The following is a 23,046-nucleotide window of genomic DNA, read 5'->3' on the forward strand; positions in this document are numbered from 1 at the left end:
TAGTAAATATGTCAACTTCTACAATATTAAAACTCCACATGTGTGTTCATTCTGAAAAGAAATAAATACATGTAAGTTAAGTTTTTACAATTATAGTTTGATGAAAGAATTCACACAGTTCTTTGTTTATATTAAAATCAGAAGGAAATGATCTCTTATGACTCATTTTCACTATAGTTTTGTTGTTATTTTATAAAAATTACATTTATTTATATTATTTCTTCCATGTGACTTATACTTTCTTACATATTTCTCCTTCAATTTGCACCAGAATGTGTGGGAGAAGGGCCCCCTTGTTTGTCCTAGATGCCCAGAACCAAAATAATCACACAGAAATCATATTCATTAAAACACTGCTTGGCCCATTAGCTCTAGCTTCTTATTGGCTAACTCTTATATTAATTTAACCCATTTCTATTAATCTGTATATTGCCATGTGGCAGTGGCTTACCAGGTAAAATTCCCAGCATCTGTCTTTGGAGACTCCATGGCGTCTTTCTGACTTTTTCCTTCTCCCAGCATTCATTTTTGTCTTGCCTGCCTACCTAAGTTCTGCCCTATCAACAGGCCAAGGCAGTTTCTTTATTCATTAATGGTAATTACAGCATACAGAGAATATTCCCATATGAAGAATGCTCATGGAAGATGACAGTTAGTCAGTTGATCATCATTTATAATCTGGGTTAGATATATTCAAGGAGCTCTAGATGGGACATTTTGGAGGGAGGAAAGGGAAGAGAGGAAGATTGTAATTATAATCTTAAAAATTTTTTAAATTCATTTTTAAACAAGGATTTATTTCTCTCCTGTTAATTATGAATCTCTGTGGTTTGGTCTGTCTGTTTGTCTGTCTGCCTGTGGGGTATGTGCATGTGAGCACAGGTGTCTCAGGAGACCAAAGGTGTTGTAGCTGCTGGTATTGGAATTACAGATTGTGAGCTGCTGTGTATAGGTACTTGGAACTGAGCTTATTTCCTTCCGAAGAGTTGTGAGGGCTTTAAATCCCTTAGCCATTTCCCCAATCCTCTAACTGAATCTTAACTCAATAAGCAAGACCTTTTAATTCCCTTCTTCCTTTGTCAATAGGCACATCCCTGGCATCTAATGCTGTATCACATTTATGGCATTTTGGTTTCCTACTCAGGTTTTCAAATAAGAAATCAATATTGTCATTTGTATGAAAGGAACAATAACTGGCTTAGCTGCTAAATGACTTGGATGTATGGATTATAGTTTATTACATAAGATCACATTGTATCCAACTCACCCTGATAATTCAGTTACATTAAACAGATTATACTATCAAGGTCATTGGCAAGACTATGACTCATGACAATTCTTATTCTTTGGAAGGTCTCAAATATACTTGTTAAAATGATCATTTCTAAAATCTATCATTTTTATTTAAATATTTGCTATATTTTATGGGATGGGGCTTGTTTGAAGATTCTGACATCGTTTTGAAAGCAATACAGTATTTACTCTCTTAATATTAAGTTGAAAAAATTTCTAGGATGTATGGTTTTATAGAAGAAACTTAACATGCAGCTCCAGAATTAATTATTTTTTTATTGCTTATCTGGTCCTATATAATGTAATTTCTGCTATCCAATTTCATTTTGTAATTTATATTTTATCTACAAAATATTTTGTCCTTGAGTTTCCACTGACAGGGATCAAGTAGCAATGTAAAATACCTTGACAGTCTGCACCCTCTCATTTCTTCCATTCTATTAACTTTGAATTTTATTAGTCATGGTCTCTAAGCATCAAACATATAAAGTTCGAATCAAATTTAATAAGCGATAGTGACTTCAAAGCTTATTGAACTTTTTAGTTTGCATTTAATGTGAATAATCACATAGCAATAAGAATTTAAAATGTGTTTGTAAAAGCAAAAAAAAAAACAGTGATGATAACAGAGATAATACAGACATTTCCAACTTGGTTGCTGACTCCCAAAATGTATTAAAGATAAAATTAACTTTTCCACATATATTTCAAACAAATTTTAATTAGTCAAAAAGGGACACTCTACACTGAAGTTTGATGAATCAGTAAATAATGTGCATTAAGTGTCTATGATGTTTACAAATTAACGTAAAATACTAAGAAGGAAACTCTTTTTTCTATTTTTTAAAGACAAAAAACTATATTTTTTTCATTTTACATAACAATCAAAGGTTTCCCTCCCTCCCCTCCTCCCATTCCCTCTAACTATCCCCCACTCAATGCCCCATCTGTTCTTCAAAGAGGGTAAGACATGTTGCTTTGGGGAAGGTCCAAAGCACTCCCTAATATATCAAGGGTGAACAAGGTATCTATCCAAAGAGAATAGGTTCCCTGAAAGTTAGTACAAGAAGTAGGGATAAGTCGGGGTGCCACTTCCAGTGGCCTTTCAGTCTGCCCCAGCCACCCACATTTAGAGGACTAATTTGAACCTATACTGGTTCCTTCCTTGTCCAGCTGGAGTTGGTGAGCTCCCATTAGCTCAGGCAAAGTGTTTCAATGGGTATCCCCATAATGGTGTTGACCTCTTTGCTCATATTCTCACTCCTCCAACTCTTCAATTGGACTTTGTGATCTCAGACCAGTACTCCACTGAGAGTCTCTGTCTCTGTTTCCATCAGCTGCTGGGTGAAAGTTCTATGGTTGCATTAAGATATTCATCAGTCTGACTACAAGGCAAAGCTAGTTTGGGTACCCTCTCCTTTATTGCTTAGAGTCTTAGCTGGGCTTACTGTTCAACTATGTTCATAGCAGCACTATTTGTAATAGCCAGAAACTGGAAACAACCTAGATGCTCCTCAATGAAAGAATATATAACGAAACTGTGGCATATTTACACACTGGAGTACTACTCAGTGGTAAAAAAAAAATACATCTTGAAATTTGAATGCAAATAAATGCAACTAGAAAAAAAAAACATTCTGAGTGAGGTAACCCAAATCTAGAAAAATGAACATCATATGTACTCACTCATAGTGGACACTCACTATAAAGAAAGGATATTGAGCCTATAGTTCATGATCCTAGAGAAGCTAAGTAATGAAGAGAAACCTAAGAAAAACATACAAAGGAAAAATAGACAAGATCCCTTGACAAAATTGGGAACATGGGGGTGGGGTTGAAGGGAGGATGGGAGGTGAAGAGGAGGAAAGAAGGGGAGGGGGAGGAGAACTTGAGGTAATGAGATAGTTAATATGGAGGAAGGACAGAGATGAGTGCAGGGAAAGATATTTTGATTGAGGGAACTATTATAGGACTAGCAAAAAAAAACCTGGCACTAGAGAAATTCCCGGGAATCCACAAGGATGACCCCAGCTAAGAAGAGAATTCTTAAACATTATGATTAAGATAACGAAGTGGGAAACACAGCTTGCTCCAATACCAAAGGGGTCTTAAGAGGTGAGTGAATAGCCAAGTAGCAGGACACTCCACTCTCTAGGACCTCCTCAGTGGGACAAAGTCCCAGGCCCCTCCCCCACCTTTTTTTGGCTTTTCTAGCTAGGGCTTTTCTAGCTAGACAGCAAGGATTTTCCTGTGGATATGCTCCTCAAAAACCCAAACACAACCAGTGACCACACCAAACTACTAGCCACACCCTGCCCCCAAACCTGCCTATCTTCCTACAACCTCTGGAACTCTGAAACACAGCTCACTCCAATACTGAGGGGACTTAACAGGTGAGTGAAGAGCCACACAGGAGGATACCCCACTCTTTAGAACCTCCACTGTGTGACAAAATCCCGAGCCTCTGCTCCAACTCCCTGGGCTTTTCTAGTCAGCCCCCAGGGAGTTTCCTATGGGTAGGCTCTAAACCCAACCTCAACACTGCATTCTCTAAGCTACTACCCACACCTGCCTAAGAACTGAAAGCTTGCTATAATACTGAGGGAACAAAGAAAGAGCACCAAGAGAGCAAACCAGGAGAGAAGACCAAGGCAGCAGGCTTATAGTGACCTCACAGGCTTTCTGAGAGAGACATTGACAGTAAAGAGCAAACCAGGAAAAACTCCCAAAAATATCAGATAGCCAGTGCAAGGATAGGGCCAAGACACAAAGAAACTGCTGACATCATTTGAAGGAAGAGATGGGTAGGCACCAATGCAGGAATTCTTCCAACAACCTAAAAAGCAACATGGTAACATCAGAACTCAGTGGTCACATAGCAGGAAGACTTGATAATTCTAACCCAGAAGAAGTAAAAGTAAATGACTTCAAATGCAACTTTATAAAAATGATAGAGACTTTAAAGAGGAAATGAAAAACTCCCTTAAAGAAGTGGAGGAAAAGACAAACAAAAAATGGAAGAAATTAATAAAGCCCTCAAAGAAAATAAGGAAGCCAAGAAAAAAAATTCCAAACAGGTGAAGCAAACAGCTCAAGACTTGAAGACAGAAATAGAGGTAATAAAGAAAACACAAACCAAGGGATTTTTGGATATGGATAATCTGAATAAATGAGAAGGAACTACAGAGAAAAGTATAACTAAAAGAATATAAGAGATAGAAGAATAAATTTCAGGTGCTAAGTATACTATATTGGAAATAGACTCTTTGGTCAAAGAAAACATTAAATCCAAGAAATTCTCAACACAAAACATCCAAGAAATCTTGGCACCATGAAAAAACCAAAACTAATAATAATAGGGATAGAAGAAGAACTCCAGCTCAAAGGCACAGAAAATATATTCAACACAATCATAGAAGAAAACTTTCCTAACCTAAAGATGGATAATCCTATGAAGGTAAAAGAAGCTTACAGGTCACCAAAAGATTGAATCAAAAAAAAAATCCCCTCCCCATATAATAATTAAAACAAAAAACATACAAAATAAAGAAAGAATATTCATTGCTGCAAAGGAAAAAGGTCAAGAAACATATAAAAGTAAAACTATCAGAATTACACCCAACATTTCAGTGGAAATCATGAAAGCCAGAAGGTCCTGGACAGATATGCTGCAGACATTAAAAGATCATGAATGCAAGCCCAGACTACTAAACCCAGCAAAGCTTTCAATCACATCAATGAAGAAAACAAGATATTACATGATAATAACAGTACATAGCCACAAACAGAACACTACAGAAAGTACTAGAAGAAAAACCCCAACACAAGGAAGCTAACTGTACCCACAAAACCACAGGCAACTGCTAAACCCCAATCAGCATAACCCAAAGGAAAACACACAAACACTACTACTGAAAAATAACTGGAATAAACAATCACTGGTCATTAATATCGCTTAATATCAATGGACTCGATTCACCTATAAAAAGACACAGGTTAAGAGAATGGATATGAAAACAGGATCCGGCCTTCTTCTGTATACAGTAAACACACCTCAACCTCAAAGACTGCCACTACCTCAAAGTAAAGGGTTGGGAAAAGGTTTTCCAATCACATGGACCTAAGAGACAAACAGGTGTAGCTATCCTATTATCTAAAAAAATTGACTTCAAACTAAAATCAATCAAAAGAGATGGAAAAGGACACTTTATACTCATAACAAGAACAATCCATCAAGATGTAGTCTCAATCCTGAAATCTATGTCTCTAATAAAAGAGCACACACATATGTAAATGAAACATTATTAAAACTTAAATCATATATCAAACCTCACACCTATAGTAGGAGACTTCAACACTTCACTTTTACCAATGGACAGGTCAGCCAGACAGAAACTTAACAGAGAAATAAGAGAACTAACAGATGTCATGAATCAAATAAACTTAACTATAGAACATTCCACCCAAACACAAAAGCATATAAAGCTTCTTCTCAGCATGTCATGGACGCTTCTCTCAAAGTGATCCCATACTCAGTAACAAAGCAAACCTCCACAGATACAAAAAAAAATTGGAGTAACCCCTTGTATTTTATCATATCACCATGGGTTAGAATTTAAAAACAATACTACTCTCAGAAAGCCTACAAACTCATAGAAATTGAACAGTGAACTACTGAACAACTCCCCTGGGTCAAGGAAGAAATAAAGAAATTAAAGACTTCCTTGAATTCAATGAAAATGAAGGCACAACATATCCAAACCTATGAGACACTATGAAAGAAGTGCTAAGAGGAATGTTCATAGCTCTAAGTGCCCACATAAAGAAAACTGAGAAAGCTCTAATTAGTGACTTAATTAGCACATATATAAGTTCTAGAACAAAAAGCAGCGAACCACCCAGGAGAAGTAGAAGACAGTAAATAACCAAATTGAGGGCTGAAATCAACAAAATAGAAACAAAACAAAAACCCAATACAAAGAATCAATGAAACAAAGAGCTGGTTCTTTGAGAAAATCAACGAGATAGACAAACCTTTATACAAGCTAATAAAAGGGCAGAGAGGTAACATCCAAATTAATGAAGTCGTAAATGAAAAGAGGAACATAACAATAGACACTGAGGAAATTTAGAGAAACATAAGGTCATACTACAAAAACCCGTACACCAGAAAATTGGAAAACATAAAATAAATGGACAGTTTTTAAATATGGATATCATATATCAAAATTAAATTAAGATAAGTAAGTGATTTAGACCTATAAAATGCAAGAAAATAGAAGCTCTCATCAAAAACCTCCCAACCAAAAAAAAGCCCAGGGATGGATGGTTTTAGTGTAGAATTCTACAGGAACTTCCAAGAAGATCTAATAACTATACTGCTGAAAGTGTCCCACATAATAGAAGCAGAAGGAACACTGTCAAACTCTATTTATGAGGCTATAGTTACCCTGATACCAAAACCACACAAAGACTCAACCAAGAAAGAGAATTTCAGGCCAGTCTCACTCATGAACATGGATGCAAAAATATCCAATAAAATAATGGCAAACCAAATTCAAGAACACATCAAAAAAATCATCCATAATGATCAAGTCAGCTTTATCCCAGAGATGCAGGGCTAGTTCAACATATGAAAATCTATAAATGTAACCCAGCATATAAATAAACTGAAAGAAAAAACACATGATAATTTCATTAGATGCTGAAAAAGCATTTGACAAAATCCAACACCCCTTCGTGATAAAGGTCTTGGAGAGATCAGGGATACAAGGAACATACCCAAATATAATAAAAACAATATACAGCGAGCCGACCACCAACATCAAATTAAATGGAGAGAAACTCAAAGTGATTCTACTAAAATCAGGAACAAGACAAGGCTGTTCACTATCTCCATACCTATTCAACATAGTTTTTGAAGTTGTGGCTATAGCAATAAGATAGCAAAGGGATATCAAGGGGATTCAAATTAGAAAGGAAGAAGTCAAACTTTCATTATTTGCAGATGAGATGATAGTATATGTAAGTGACCCCAAAAACATTGCTTTGTGGAAGGTCCACTGTGATTTGAATATTGTGTATGATCTTTTCACAGGCTATGCAAATGCAGTATGGGTCTCTCTCACCATGCTGAACAGCTACAGCAAACTTCTGTCCCCAGTCATCCTTAAAAATCAGGAGTGACAAGAAGATACACTCTAAAGTGTGCTGACAAACCACGGGGGCTGTAAATTATGTGTATTAAGTACCTATGAAGTTTGCACCTGTAATTCCAGTGATTAGCAATTGAGTCCTTAGTGGGAATCTCACCTGTCCTATTGATTTGGTGATGTTTGATTTCTCTTTCAGTTCTGACTTTCAATGATCTTTGTTCTCTCAGTAGAAAGCCAGTCTTATATCAAACACGGAACAAACTTCTAGGGAATATAGTTCCAAGCAGTGAAAAGGAGACTGATCTGTTGTGAGATCTAGCTAAAACTAATAAATCCCAAAGTGCATCAATGGGATGAACATTGCTTCTTCTCATATTTCAGTTTTGAATAAACTTTAGGTTTGCCTAACTCTACGCATCTACTCCTTACTAACAGTGTGTGAAACAGGAGACACTGAGTCTGATATTCCATACACGTATCTCAGTGCAAATTTTATTTGTCCTCTGGATCCATTTAAGACAATCCATGTATGCATATATGGATATATAGATGGCCATAATTGAAACATTGAATAAAGTTCTAATCCCAATTTATGCCTTTGTGTTCAATATAAGGAAATGGATAATAATGAAAATGTTCTATATAAATGCAAATGCATAAATATCAAATCATATGAGATAATATATAATGCAGTCACATTCAGCAACTGGAAATATAGCTATGAATAGTACTTAAAACTTCTTTCATTCAATTATGTTTTGTATGATCACTTTGATTTTAGCCAACAACTGAGACAGTGAGAGCCCTTTACCTGGCATAGTGTTCAAGGTCTTCACTCATGAAAAGCCCATATAGCAGTTGATTTTCCCGGGCTATGTTCCTGTAATTTGCATTAGCTTTTTTCTATTGAATATAAGAAATGTTGCATTGGTACCCACTTCGCACACAGACTTCCACTGAATCTTACTGTCAATGCAAATCAGTCCGTACCTCTATGGAAGCCCATACTAAGATCCCTTCCACAGAGCTTACCATCAGTGCTGTTTCTTACAAGTATTTGAACAGACTGTCAAATCATTTTTTTATTTCCACGAAATTACATAGATCTGGGTTGCTGATGATTTGTTCACCCGGAAAAAAAGTTACCCATCAAATATGATACCTTACATTTTGCTGACTGTGGCGACTGCAAATGAACACAGCGAGCTATTAGTGGATGAAGTCATGTCAGCTCTAGCAGCAATAATCAGCCATTCACTAAAATGTCCCTGTGGATGAAATCCCTCTCACTGCTAGCTCATTTTTGTGCCCATTATAGAAGCAATGCTAACCTGACTGCGATAGCCGAGGTACTGTTTCTTGCTTGTTTGTTCTGTTTGTGTTTTGTTTTATTTTCTATATTTATTTGACCAGGTATTGAAATAAGGATCATACCTCAAATAATTATCTTTAGGAATCATATTTTAATGAACATAACTTATACCACAATTTCTGGACTATTGTAAAGAAACTATTGCAAGGAAAACTACAGCCACAGTTAGAGAAGATAGACTACTTCTGCACAGTGGTGAACGACATCTGTATTTGCTTTCTAAGACTACTGGAGAAAATGTCTCATGAACAGAGTTCCTGGCACAGCAGAAATTATTGGCTCACAGTTGAAGGGTTGGAAATCTGAGACTAAGCAGTGGCAATCATGGCTGCTTTTGAAGGCTGTGAACAGAAACCTGCTCCATATGGACGTCCTACTTTCTGACAATTCTTGTCATCTCTTGGCGTAGGTATACATTGTCCTAATACCTGCTTTCGTGTTTGAATTGTATTGTTTGTTTCTGTATCTAAACTGCTTCTACGCAGATGTCAGTCATTACACCAGAGCCTGGCTGATTTACCGCACTAACCAACTAAATATATAATTTTTTTCTACAAATAAAGTCATATGCTCAGGTATTTGTAGGTAAAATTTCAATATATGAATTTAAGGAAGCACATTCAAGCTGTATAGATAGTCATAATTAAGATTTATATGAATATCTCATTCTTATTCTCAGGATTCTATTTACCACAAATCAGTGACATAGAAGAGAAACGACAAGACTATAAATTGACTGCATTTCAAACATTGGATAGATCAATCTTTTGTCATTCTAGCTTTGACACTTTTTTCAGATTCTTATTTTGAAAATCAAAACATTCTCGCATGATACAAGTTACAATAGTTGTAATTTAAATGAGGTAGGTGCCTTATAATTAATCTAACTTATATTTATTTTGGACACAATAAATCAATTTTGTATCTATTTCTCAATAATTCAATCTTTTTTGAGATTATTATATAAATACATCATTTCTCCATTCTGCTTCCTTTCTTTAAACCACCCTAATTATCACAACTTGCTCTCTTTTACATTCATGGTTTCTTTTATTTTGTTATTATAGACATGTACACACATGTATGTGTATAAATTCATGAATACATAAATACAACCCATTCAGTCTGTATAATGTTAGTTCTCCATGAACATTTTCAGGACTGATCATTTGTTATCAGATAACCAATTTTGTGTTTGTCCCTGGGAAAGTCTATTTCTTTTATTCTGAGAATTTTTTAGTCCTTGTAATTCTTTGTCTTGGGTTGAGGTTTTATGAGCTTTATCCCTTTCACATTAGCATGTTGATTGGTGTTGTCCTTGTTAATATCCTGCTTAGGCAGCCATGATGGGGAGACTCCAGAGCTGTAGCCTCAGACATTTCTAGGAGACACAATGTCATGGAAAACTCTATATTGGAATGTCCCCAAATCATTAAGAATGCTAGTGTTTCATAGATTTAGCACTTAGGAACAGGCTCCACAACTTTACGTCTTGATTAGTTGAGGTTTCATATAATGATCTCTCTTTATTGCTAAGGTAAGATTCTTTGATAAGGGGTGAGGACTGCACTTATCTGTGGGAATAGGGCAAATATTTAGAATGTAGTTAGGAAATATGTTATTTTATAAAAGTGATGGTTACAAGCTGTTCTCCACAACGATGCTCCCAGCTAAGACCCTAAGCAATAGAAGAGAGGGTGCCCAAAATGGCCTTGCCCTATAGTCAGAGATGAATAAATTAAATATCACCATAGAACCTTCATCCAGCACCTGATGGAAACAGAGACAGAGACCTGCATTGGAGCACTGGACTGAGCTGCTAATGTCAAGCTGAAGAGTGGGAGGAATGAGAATATGAGCAAGCAGATGAGGACAATGATGGATACACCCACTGAAACAGTCTACCTGATCTAATGGGAGCTTACCAACACCAGCCAGACAGGGAAGGAACAAGCATCAGACCAATATGTAGTCCCTCTGAATGTGGTTGACAGTTGCATAGCAGGAGCAGACTGAGGGGCCACTGGCAGTGACAGCAGGATTTACTCCTACTGCTTGTACTAACTTTTGGGGAACCTATTCTCTTTGGATGGATATCTTGCCCAGCCTACATATAATAGGGAGGGCCTTGTGTAGTAGGACAAGATGCAGGCTGTGTCCCACTGCCTGGATAGCTTATACCCCAAAATAACCACGCAGAAATTGTATTAATTAAATTACTGCCTGGCCCATTAGTTCCCCTGTTATTGGCTAACCCTTTCATCTTGATTAACCCATTTCCATTAATGTGTATTGCCACTTGACTGTGGCTTACCGGCATGAGTCTAACCAGCATCCATCTTGGGCAGGAGAATCATGGCGTCTGTCTGTCTGTCCTTCTTCCCAGCATCGATTTCTGTCTACTCTGCCTACCTAAGTCTGCCTTATCAAAAGGCCAAGGCAGTCTCTTTATTTGACCAATGAAAGCAACACAAATAAAGAAGGACCTTCTACACCAGCTGTGGACCATCCTAAAAGCAATGTGCCTTACCCTCTCTGAGGATTGGATGGAGATGGGTGGAGGTGTAAAAGGAGGGAATAGAAAGTTATGCAACTTATATTTCAACAAAAAGTATTTCTATCACTTATAGTTGAGATTTCTTATAATTGTTGTTTCCCATTTCCCCAGGAAATTCCAATATACAACTATTTCTTCCTGAAATTTCATCCAGATTTCAGGGCTTTCATTTGAATAGGCTCCACCCTAGATGTTAAATCATTAGCAAAATTTCTGAAAACAATTCTTTAAATGTAAGTATATGAATAAAAATGTAACTACTATATACATAGATAAACCTATATAAACATATATGTGTCATTATATTTTTGGCCTAGTGGTAGAATTCCATTACATAAGTAAAAAATAAACTTATCTGAACATGGACACATAATTCTGAAACACTTGAAATTGAAATCAATACATTACCTTGAAAAAAATGAGTAATTATATGGGACCCAATTATACCAACAGCTGTCTTCTCAATAGAATGGATGAAGGCCAAGAGACTGTCAGCTGATACATTTAAAATATTGAAAGTACAGACCCAAAAATAGACAAGAAAAGCAATCCATAATCACAATAAATATCTTTCAGATTGATGGTAGAAATTATTTTCATAAAAAAAAGAAAAAATACATTGCTAGCTGTTATGATCTAAAAGATACAGACAAGTTGTTCATTTTTAGCCAACATAGATATAGATATTAATAATTATTCACATAATAAAGAGCAAAGGACCTCATTAAAGATGATTATGTAGGTTGCCTGGCAGTGGTGGCGCACGCCTTTAATCCCAGCACTCGGGAGCAGAGGCAGGCAGATCTCTGTGAGTTTGAGGCCAGCCTGGTCTACAAGAGCTAGTTCCAGGACAGGAACCAAAAGCTACGGAGAAACCCTATCTCGAAAAATAAAAATAAAAATAAAAGATGATTATGTAGGTAAATCAAAAAACCTCAAACATTATTATTTTATTTCCTAGTTAATTTAAAAGAAAATTGAATAAAATAATAAGTATAAAACTATATACTCAGGGTTACCTAGTGTAATCTATTGAACTTAACTAATAATATGCTATGTTTTATATGTATTTAATATAAACCTATATTATTATGCATATTGGCTTATATATTCATATATTTGCTGTAATTATATTGCATTAATCCAAAGTAAATCATATTAATTCAAATAGAATTTATTTGTTTTTCAGGAATAAGTCATCTATTATGATTTCTGGCACAATCAATAAAAAATATAATTAGTTCACTCTTACCTATAGTTAATGAGACAAACACAGAAATAGATGCACAAAGCAAAAAATGAACATGAGACAAATATAAAATAGTTTATTTAAATTCAAGAATACCATTATTGACATTAAAAATATTTATTTTTAAAATATCAAGAAAGACACAATAAAATCAAACAAACCCAAACAAGATCACTCTCTGTATCATTGCAAGATAAAGTTTGAGATTCAAAGGCATGAATATATTTATAGTAAAATTTTAGAAATCATTCTATGTGTTTATCATTCAAGCAACCATTTCGGAGTAATTAGACTGGTATCATTAAAAAAAAGTTTATGAAAATCAATATACTTGTAGAACATAATGATGGACATTTTACAATATTAAATTCTCAGTTCTATATTAAGATATGGCAATCTCTATCATGTATGTGTATACAATAAAACCCCAAAATATCTGTATTGTAAAATATACTTAATTGAAATATAAATGACATAGATGGGACAGCATTATAGAATATATTTAAATTTTTTCTTTTGCAATAAATCTCTTATCAATTGTGAAAGAAAAACTGGAGAAAATGCTCTTTATGGGGAGCAGGATACATGTTATGGAACCATATATTTAAATAAATAGCTGAGATTCTAACAAAGTTCCAACCCTTGTAGAGAAGTCTATTATTAAAAATGCTTACTTTTTCTAAACTTGAATTTCTGTTAGTAAGTGAAGAATACTAACATAAAAAGATTTAATGATAAGACCCTATTGCAAATACACCATATATTTGAGACATAGAACATAGAGAAATCAAACTGCATCCCTATTGGCTAGTTTTTGTAGTGCTGGTAGATGTTTATTGCACTAGCAGAGGAAAAAAAATGATTAGCAATCAAACCCAGCTATGAATTCTACATGCTGCATTAAAGATAGGCTTGGCAAGACTTGCCCATTGAAATGAATATCATGGAAATAGCTTAGCATTTTTATTATTTGATTGAAGTCCCACTCCACAGGATAAATACTATACTTGTCACCATTATCATGTCAAGAACCAATAGCTAAACAGGAACTAAGATCTAAGAGAATATACTTCTAACGGTTCAGCATTAAAGAAGTAGGAAAGGACAGATCCTAATGATTTATAATTATTCCCAAATATCAATTCACCTATCAACCCTCATCTGAAAGCATATATGCTGTAGCTAGTGGTTAGCATAGAAACCTACCACTGGAAACAGTACAAAAAAATATGATATTAGAGAATGCTTAGTTCTAAATGGAGAGTATACACTGCACTCCTTTCATCGAAGCTCAGGAATCATTTAGGATAGGGGGGAAAAGTGTGTAAGAACAAGAGGCAGTGAATTGTTACAAGAAAACAATGATTTTGAACACAACAGAGCAATTGAACATCTGGATTCATAGCAGTTGTGGCAGCTTGCACAAGATACGTGCAAAACCAAGCCAGACCAAATCCCAACATGGAGGTGGGAGTGGGCATAAACTCTCATTATTGGTTATGAAGCTATTGGCAATTGTTCCCTGTTGGGAAAGGAGAGTTGGTTTTAAGTGTGTAGGCCCTGGTGAGGTGGACATGCTCCACTGGAAGACAGTGCATTCAACAATATGTGAGCACCACAAATTGGTCTTGATGGTTTTAAAACAATAAATATTGCAAAAGTACATGAAGTTGGGTGGGTAAGGAAAGAGAAATGGACCTGCAGGAGAGAGCATGAAAATGATCAATACATTCTTTTCAGAACTCTTAAGAAATAATAAAACTTTAAACAGTATAAAAATAAAACTATCAGGTTTATTAGTGATAGATACATCTATGATGCTTAACACTCAAATGTTTAAAAATAATTTCATCTTATTAAAGTTTTATTTTAATTAAATGCCATTTCTATAAAATCATGAATATATAAGAAAATTTAGAAAAAATATAATTTAGAATAAAATCTCACAATAGCCTACTACTAATATGTTCGGCTTGCTCATAAATAGCACATCTCTGCTTGTTCACATTTTTTATTATTTTATTTATTGTTTATTTTACATCTAACTGCAGTTTCCCTTCCCCCTTCTCCACCTATTTGCTTCACCCTCACCTCCAAACCCCAATTTATTCTTCCCCTGTTTCTGTTCAGAAAAGGCCAGGACGTCCATAGGTGTCAACCAAGCATGGCATATCAAGTTGCAGTAAGACTAAGAACCTCTTCTTGTACTAAGGCTGGGCAAAGGAACTCTATATGAGAAATAGAGTCCCAAAAGCCAGCAAAGGAGTTTGAGATTGCTTCTGCTTCCACTGTTAAATTTCCCATAAGAGGACCAAGCCCCACAACTGACCTATATATGCAAAGGGCTTAGGTCAGTTCAAAGCAGGCTCCCTGGCTGTTGGTTCAGGCTCTGTGAGCTCCTACGGAACCAGGTTATTTGATTTTGTGGGTTTTCTTGTGATGTCCCTGACCCTCTCTGGATCCTACAGTCCCTCCTCCCTCTCTTCAGCAGGATTCCTCAAGCTCAGACAAATGTTTGGCTTTGTGTGTCTGTATCTGTTTCCATCAATTACTGAATTAAACCTTTCTGATGACAGTTGGATTAGGCACCAGTCTATGTGTATTGCGGAATATCATTAAACATCATTATATTGACTTTTTTCCAATCATGATCAGTTACTTGTTTACTTTAAAACCAGATTTCTAGACATAAAGAACAGTAATAGAAAAAAATAGTCCAAACCAATAACTATTTACAGGTGACACAAATGCAGAATGCAAATGTAGCATTTTAATTTCTATACATTCTATCGTGTAATATTAAGAGTTGCCACCCTGGAGAAGTTGATGAGTTTGTACTTGAGCTATGCCACCTATCAAACTTCCTCCTGTCATCAATGCACTCCTTCTGTGTTTAGGATTTTCTCACATGAATTTCCAATGTTCTAAGGCAGAGAGGAGGGGCAAATGCTAATTAGAGTCCCAGTTGAGACCCAAACAACTGCATTTCTCAGTAAGTAGGAAGATGAAACATTTGAGAAGCCCTACATATTAATACCACAGCAAATATGGCAAAATCTATCATGGGATACTTCACCGGATTATGCATGTCATGTGGATTGGAGAGCAACCTGCTGAGAATGTGGAGAACTCTCTCTTCTTTGCAGATTGAGAAATAGCCTTGCAAGTTACCGTTTCCTTAAAACACTAGATTTTTAAAAACCTTCTCCCAGTTCATGAGAAGCATGCTTCTTCCTCTGGTTTAAAAAGAAAAAGCATGTATTCCACAAACAATCAAAATTGAGTTAAGACTTGCTAAGGTTGCATTATTTTAGGAAAAATATAATTCAAACAATCCTGCAAAGAGAACTAGATACAAGATTTAGCATTGGGAGGTGAAAGCATAGGTAAGCATTAAATCTAGCAGTATGGCTGACAAGTTTATTATTACTATTAGTGAGAAATGTCAAGCTGTGATCTATAATCTATTGTAGATTTATACCATCAATGACATAAAATTATACAAATAATATAACTCAGCATGTAGTATTTTAGAGTAATTATTAAACACTCTAGCATATATCATCAAATTTCCTAACATACACACCTATTGCATGGTTTTTGCTTATTTAAAATTGTATAGCACAACTGTGAGTTGAAATAGAACTCTGATTGAATTGTTTTTCTGTCGAACAACACTTCAAAAAATTTCCTAGCGTGTTCCACCACCAGAAGAGAAAGCACAAGCGCATATGTTTTTAACTGTTGGCAAGTTTTGAAGAAAAGATGCTTCCTGGGTCCCACTTTTGTGTGAATTTATTGTTTAGCATGTTCTTGAAGAAAAGCTGTAGACAGTGGATACTTTCCTCCTATGGAAAGGAATTCTTTGCAGTAGAAAAAAAAACAATTTACATATAATTACAGGGTCAACATATATTAAATAAATGAAAGAGTATCTTCAACTTGGTTCACCCTACTGATACAGGAAAGTAACTGTATTTCACATGCACTATACTAACAGTGCCTGGAAATACTCAAATATGTTCACACATTGAAATTATTGTAGCACATTGTATAAACTATGAAAAGAAAATGGAAATGTTGGCATATTAATCAGTCAAGACCAAGGATGATGTATATCATTCTCTTTTGCTTGAATTTCTTATCTATAAAAATAGAAAACATTCTTACTTAGCTTCTTTAGGATCACCAATTGTAGACTCCTTGACCCTTATTTATGGCTAGAAACCAATTATGAGTGAGTACATCCCATGTTCATCTTTTTGCGTCTGGCTTACCTCACTCAGTATAGTATTTTCTATTTCCATCCATTTGCATGCAAAATTCGAAAAGTCATTGTTTTTTACCACAGCGTAGTACTCTAATGTGTATATATTCCACACCTAAAGAAGTAAGAAGGTGAACCCAAGGAAAAACATATAGTTATCCTCTTGGCTATGGGAAGTAGACAAAATTGCCGGGGAGAAAATTGGGATCTTGGGGGTGGGGTGGGATGGGGGTAAGGGAAGATGGGGAGAGAAAAGGGAGAAGGGGAGGATGAGGGGGGACTTGGGGAAACAGGATGATTGGGATAAAGGAAGGTTGGATAGGGGAGCACGGAAGCACAATTCTTAGTTAAGGGAGCCACCTTAGGGTTGGCAAGAGAATTGAACCTAGAGTGGATCCCAGGAGCCCAAGGCAATGTCCCCAGTTAGTTCCTTGGGCAGCTGAGGATAGGGAACCTGAAATGACCTTATCCTATAGCAATACTGACGAATATCTTGCATATCACCATAGAACCTTCATCTGGTGATGGATGGAGATAGAGACAGAGACCCACACTGGAGCACTGGACTGAGCTCCCAAGGTCCCAATGAGGAGCAGAAGGAGGGAGAACATGAACAAAGAAGTCGGGACCACGAGGGGTGCACCCACCCACTGAGACAGTAGACCTGATCTATTGGGAGCTCACCAAGGCCAGCTGGACTGTGACTGAAAAAGCATGGGATAAAATCGCACTCTCTGAATATGGCGGACAATGAGGGCTGCTGAGAAGACAAGGACAATGGCACTGGGTCTTGATCCTACTTCATGTTCTGGCTTTGTGGGAGCCTAGCCAGTTTGGATGTTCACCTTCCTAGGAATGGACGGAGGGGGGAGGACTTTGGACTTTTCACAGGGCAGGGAACCCTGGCTGCTCTTTGGACTGGAGAGGGAGGGGGAGAGGAGTAGGGGGAGGGGGAGAAGGGTGGGAGGAGGGGGAGGGAAATGGGAGGCTGGGAGGAGGCAGAAACTTGTTTTTTTTTTTCCTTTTCTCAATAAAAAAAATAGAAAACATTATCTCTTATAGGCTTGATTTTCTCTAGAGCCTAAACTTACAGTTCATATAAAGAAATTTCACATACAATAAAAGAGAACAAACTATTGTCACAGTTATTAAAACTCTGAAGAGTGAAACAAGAAGCATATCCTAAGTTACATGGTTTTCTTGATTTTAGTGTGTTTATATATTTGTGTGTGTGTGTGTGTGTGTGTGTGTGTGTGTGTGTGTGGTTTGAATACCAAATGCAAAACCTTGTATATCCTAGGCTGATATTCTATCCCTGAGCTACCATCTCAGGCTTTGTTAGTTGTATTTTGCTAGAGTTATTTGTCATTCTACCTATTATGCCTGTTAGTTATGGCACTAATCTCCTAAAACATTTTGAATGGTTATATTCAATAATTCAAGAAATGCTTACTGAATATCTATTATATTTTATTCATTACTATTGATTAATGAAATAATGATGAAGAGTGTTTGAGTCTTTCAGACTCAGGTATCTCACAGAAAGATTTAGGTTAACATAGGGCAGAGATTGCCGACTTCTTAGAGTGAGGAAATTTTCCAGCCTCTATTTTAGTTGAAAAAAAAAACTAATACATACAATTAGTTACTATATATAGAAACTATCTACTCACTGAGTTCCAAATCTATCTTTAGACTAATTGCTTACTATAGCACTAAATTTGGATTGGGTATACATTGGCATTTTCTGTCTAGCACCTGCAGGCTGCCATTCACGTAAGCACTGTGTTTATTCTTGCAGCTAGTCTGCTGAATTAAAGAGTTGTTAAATCTTCCCATGTGCCAGGCTCTGAGAGACACACTGACCCACGAACTGATAAAAGTTTCAATCATTGCCTCCTGAGAGTGGTAGAGAAACAGATACATAAACAGAACACGAGTTCACTTATGCTAGAGGAATGAGCGGAGTTCTCTGGGAGTGCTGGACAGAAAAAAGACTAGTAAGAATTGAGATTTAGAAAGTAGCTGAAAGGGTAAATGTAGGAAAAATAAGATGAATGAAATGTGGAGTCTATAAGAAAATGTTACATTATTATTAGTCATATTTCTTAATAAAAAAATGAACAGAAGAAATTAGAACTGTAATTATAAAAATGCTGGGAGAAACTACGATGAATTAATAACTAGTTTCTGGACAAAAACAAACAATTCCACACCCCCCCCAAAAATAAACACTGTCAGGAGAAAAACAGTGACTAATAACATTCCTTTAACAGACATGGTGTGAGGCAAATCATGCCTGTTTCTAGACTAGAAATTCCCCATAGCTCAGGAAGGAATTTCCATGGTGCTGATGGAATGAATATTTGTGGATATGTACCATTTATAAAGATTCCTTTTAGATGGAAAGAGAAAAATTCCCTATGCAGAAAATAGCACAATTAACTATCTGCAAATCTTCTAAGGTGAACAATAATATTTGATTGTTATTCTTAATCATGGCACTCTGTTTGCTTAATAAGTTTAAATAAAAATATACATAGGTCTGACACTTCACATTCTTACTGATAAGAAATGATAACCATCAGATGTCTGACAGAAAATTCATGCATAAAACATGAAAAAACAAGGAAGTTACAATAGGTGAAAGACAAAGGCCTGTTCTGATGACAAATATCATTCTCTTTTCTGGTTGTGATGGTTTTCTCCCCCACAAAACAGGCAGCAACGACAACGTCTATCTGAGACTTGGAATGAACAGTTCCCCAGTTAATGTCCCTGACAGTTGTCTTCTCTGCTTTTGTTAAAGACATGCTCAGCTGGCCTGAGATTGGTCATCTGGGTATACCTTTCTGACATTATAAATATCTAAAAATTGTCCATATAGTCATTCACTTATGATTCATATGTCATCTGACTATGAAGAATGAGGTCTGAATTGTCCCCCATGGCTGAGAGTTTTGGTTGGAATCTAAATTCACAAGAAACAATAGAAAAGGAAGTACCTAATGGGAACCCTGGATGTAGAGTTAGAAACCAATGGGAATTGGGTTTTGGTTGAATTAAATTTGTCCACCCGGTTAAAAGTAATAAACCTTTTACATTCACATGTTGTTTGAGGCTGCTACCTTGCTTTCTGGCAACCCATCCTGAATAAAAGTAAAACTGTGAAGAAAAGGAAGGAGCAAGTCAAATACCTCTGCTGAGACCTGATACCATTGTGTAATGACTAGTATTAGGAAATGAGCCCTTAGGTTGCTTTTTTGGTGAACCAGCATTTGGTACAGCCCATAAGCATCTGCCACCCCTTGGGTTGTTTGAACTCGGATACATCCCTTTTTTTCTACTGCTCTGTGTATAACCAGACACACATCATATATCCAAAGCCGCATCCTTCAGACTTCCATGTCAAGTAGCTTCAGGTTGAATATGGCAAATTAAACAAATAAATAAATAAGAAAAAGAATAAATAGATAAATAAATAGAATAAATACAAGCAAGTCCCAGTGGTATCTCTAGAATCAACTGCTTCCACAGTTCTGATGTCCTATGGTTCCAAATTCCTATATATGATGTAGATTTCTGGAAACAATAGTCTATTTTGTTCCTCCCGTGTAGTTATGGTAAAAGATGCCTGTTGGTGCTATCTGTACATTTATTTCTATTATTTATGAAACTTTTCCTCTCTGGTAAATTAGGCTTGTTTTACATATTCAGAGTAGTATTCACTATTTGGGCTTTAATTAATTGGTATCATTTCTGGTACCGAAGGTAGTCCAAGGATGGAAATTTAAACTAGGCTTCTGATGTTAATTATACATCTACTTGAGTAGGGTATTATTGATCAATGATTTACAGTAGTGCTATGGTTATATAAATTGTTGCCTATAGTTGCTAAGAATAAAGTGTCGCTCTAATGGTAGACCATAGAAGAGTTCAGAGAGGTTTTCCATGACTACTCACTATGTCAGTTGTATTGTTTACTCAATATGTAGTAGAAAATCCATTTTTCCCGGCACATGAACAGACTGGCACAGAGAAGGTTATAGGATAAAATCATTGAACGCTCCATTCAAAGGCACAGGAAGCAACAAGAGTTACACATGTATATCAAGTCATGCTCTCAAATGTATGAGCACACACGTACATACACATGTCCATTTCCATTCACAAAATAACAATAGAATTTTGTTTAACAATATCAGTCCTGGAAGTGTAGTGATAAGAGCGGCGGGGCTGCTTCCCCAGCACCCTGGCCACCCGCACAGCTAGCTTTACCTGAAATAACTACACGGAAACTGTATTCTTTTAAACACTGCTTGGCCCATTTCTATCTAGCCTCTTCTAGGCTAATTCTCACATATTAATTTAGCCCATTTCTAATCATCTGTGTTGTACCCCAAAGTGCGCTTACCGGGAAGATTCTAGCCTACGTCCATCCTGGGTCGGAGCTGAATCGCGTCTGCCCGGGAGCGGGGCATGGCATCTCTCGCTGAGGCGTCTTACCTCACTTCCTCTTCCTCCCAGCATTCTGTTCTGTTTACTCCAACCACCTATGTTCTAAGCTATGAGCCCAAGCAGTTTGTTTATTACTTAACCAATGAAATCAACAGATTGATATATGACACTCCCACATCAATTACTTAAACAATGAAATCAACAGATTGATATATGACACTCCCACATCATGGAAATTGTAGGGAAAAGGTGTTCTTTACCAAGATAGACCTAAGTGTTCACTCGTGAAGAAGCACGGGTGAAGATGGTAGTCAATTGTATTGCCAGTTATAGAAAGACAAGGCATTAATGAAGATGGAATAAGACTACCAGGTTTGGGGTGAATACTCTTCATATACTCAAATGAGTGTAACAACCATTATCCCCCCTCATTTGTAAGCAGTATCTAGTTATCCTCCTTTCTTTGAGAAAGCTAGCTGTGTGAGTTTCCAACTAGAAACAACAGAGTGCATACCTAAGAAAAAACTTAAAGCATGTGCCCAATGCTTAGGGAGAAGTGAATTTCCTTAAACAAGTACTTTCCCTTTTCTGTTGCTTGTACAGATGCTCAGAGCTGAGTTTCCCCTAGGTCTCACAAAAGACTGTGGGTTTGTACTTTGGATCAATTCTGGAATAACTGAGGTTTGACGACTCCTTGGAAAGGACTGAATAGCTTTTTCGTGATGAGGTAAGCATAAATAAGCCTCCAGGAGGTGGAGAATAGACAGAATGTAACAGATTGAACCTGGAATCTTTCCCAAAGGTCTGGGAGGAAAAGAATTTGGTTTTCAGCCCATAGCTCTATCAGAAGGAAGCAACATCTTTAGGAAATAGGGACTAATGCATTGCTGTCTGGTCACTGATGACAGGCTTTTTCAGGGACAGCGGGGGCCCACCTTTTCCTTTCTCTTTGTTTAGTGTTTAGCCATGAAGTGAGCAGCATCCCTTTGTCATGTGTTCCTGCAATAATACATTGTGCTAAATTATGCAGCTTATTGTTTATGGACTAAAACCCACAAAACTATAAGACAAAGTAAAATGTAACTCTTTAAAACTTTATATCCCATTATTGTGTTACATTCACAGAAAGCTGATCAACACAGTGGACTAAATATATCAGCGAAAGGTATCTCTCTTGGACTTGTTTCCCAAATTTACACATATCACTAGCTATTAAGAAATCAGAACCATAAATTAGACGGCAATATAGCTCTCATATGTAAATAAAGCTTTAGCAGACCCTACTACTCTTTTAGAAATAAACTTAGTCCAAGGGAAGAGTTTGTGGCAAGACTAATGTATCTCTTGCACATGAGCTCACTCTTAGGTTTCCATGATTGTGAAATGAGTTCAGTGTTTAGGAACAGTCACATGCAGAAGAAACAGCTATAAATAAGGCATTCTGCAAATCTGCTAATGGATGTTCTGGCATGAATACTTCAAACAAGGAAGGCAAGTTCATATATCCGTAATCCCAGGAAGACAAACTGCTGCCTCACACCTGCGGAAAGAGGTCAAATCTAATCTAACGGAAACAGCTACTAGCAGGTTGGCAGCTGGTGTCCAGATCAGCCTTAATGAGCACAAGCCTGTGTTCATTGAGCCCATGTAGACCCCATTTCTCTGTACATGTATGTGGAACCCTTGAGGGGGCCT

This window comes from Microtus oregoni, unplaced genomic scaffold (genome assembly GCF_018167655.1).
Source record: "Microtus oregoni isolate MIOR12 unplaced genomic scaffold, Mior012 000030F_ref0000283, whole genome shotgun sequence".
NCBI classification, from domain to species: Eukaryota; Metazoa; Chordata; class Mammalia; order Rodentia; family Cricetidae; genus Microtus; species Microtus oregoni.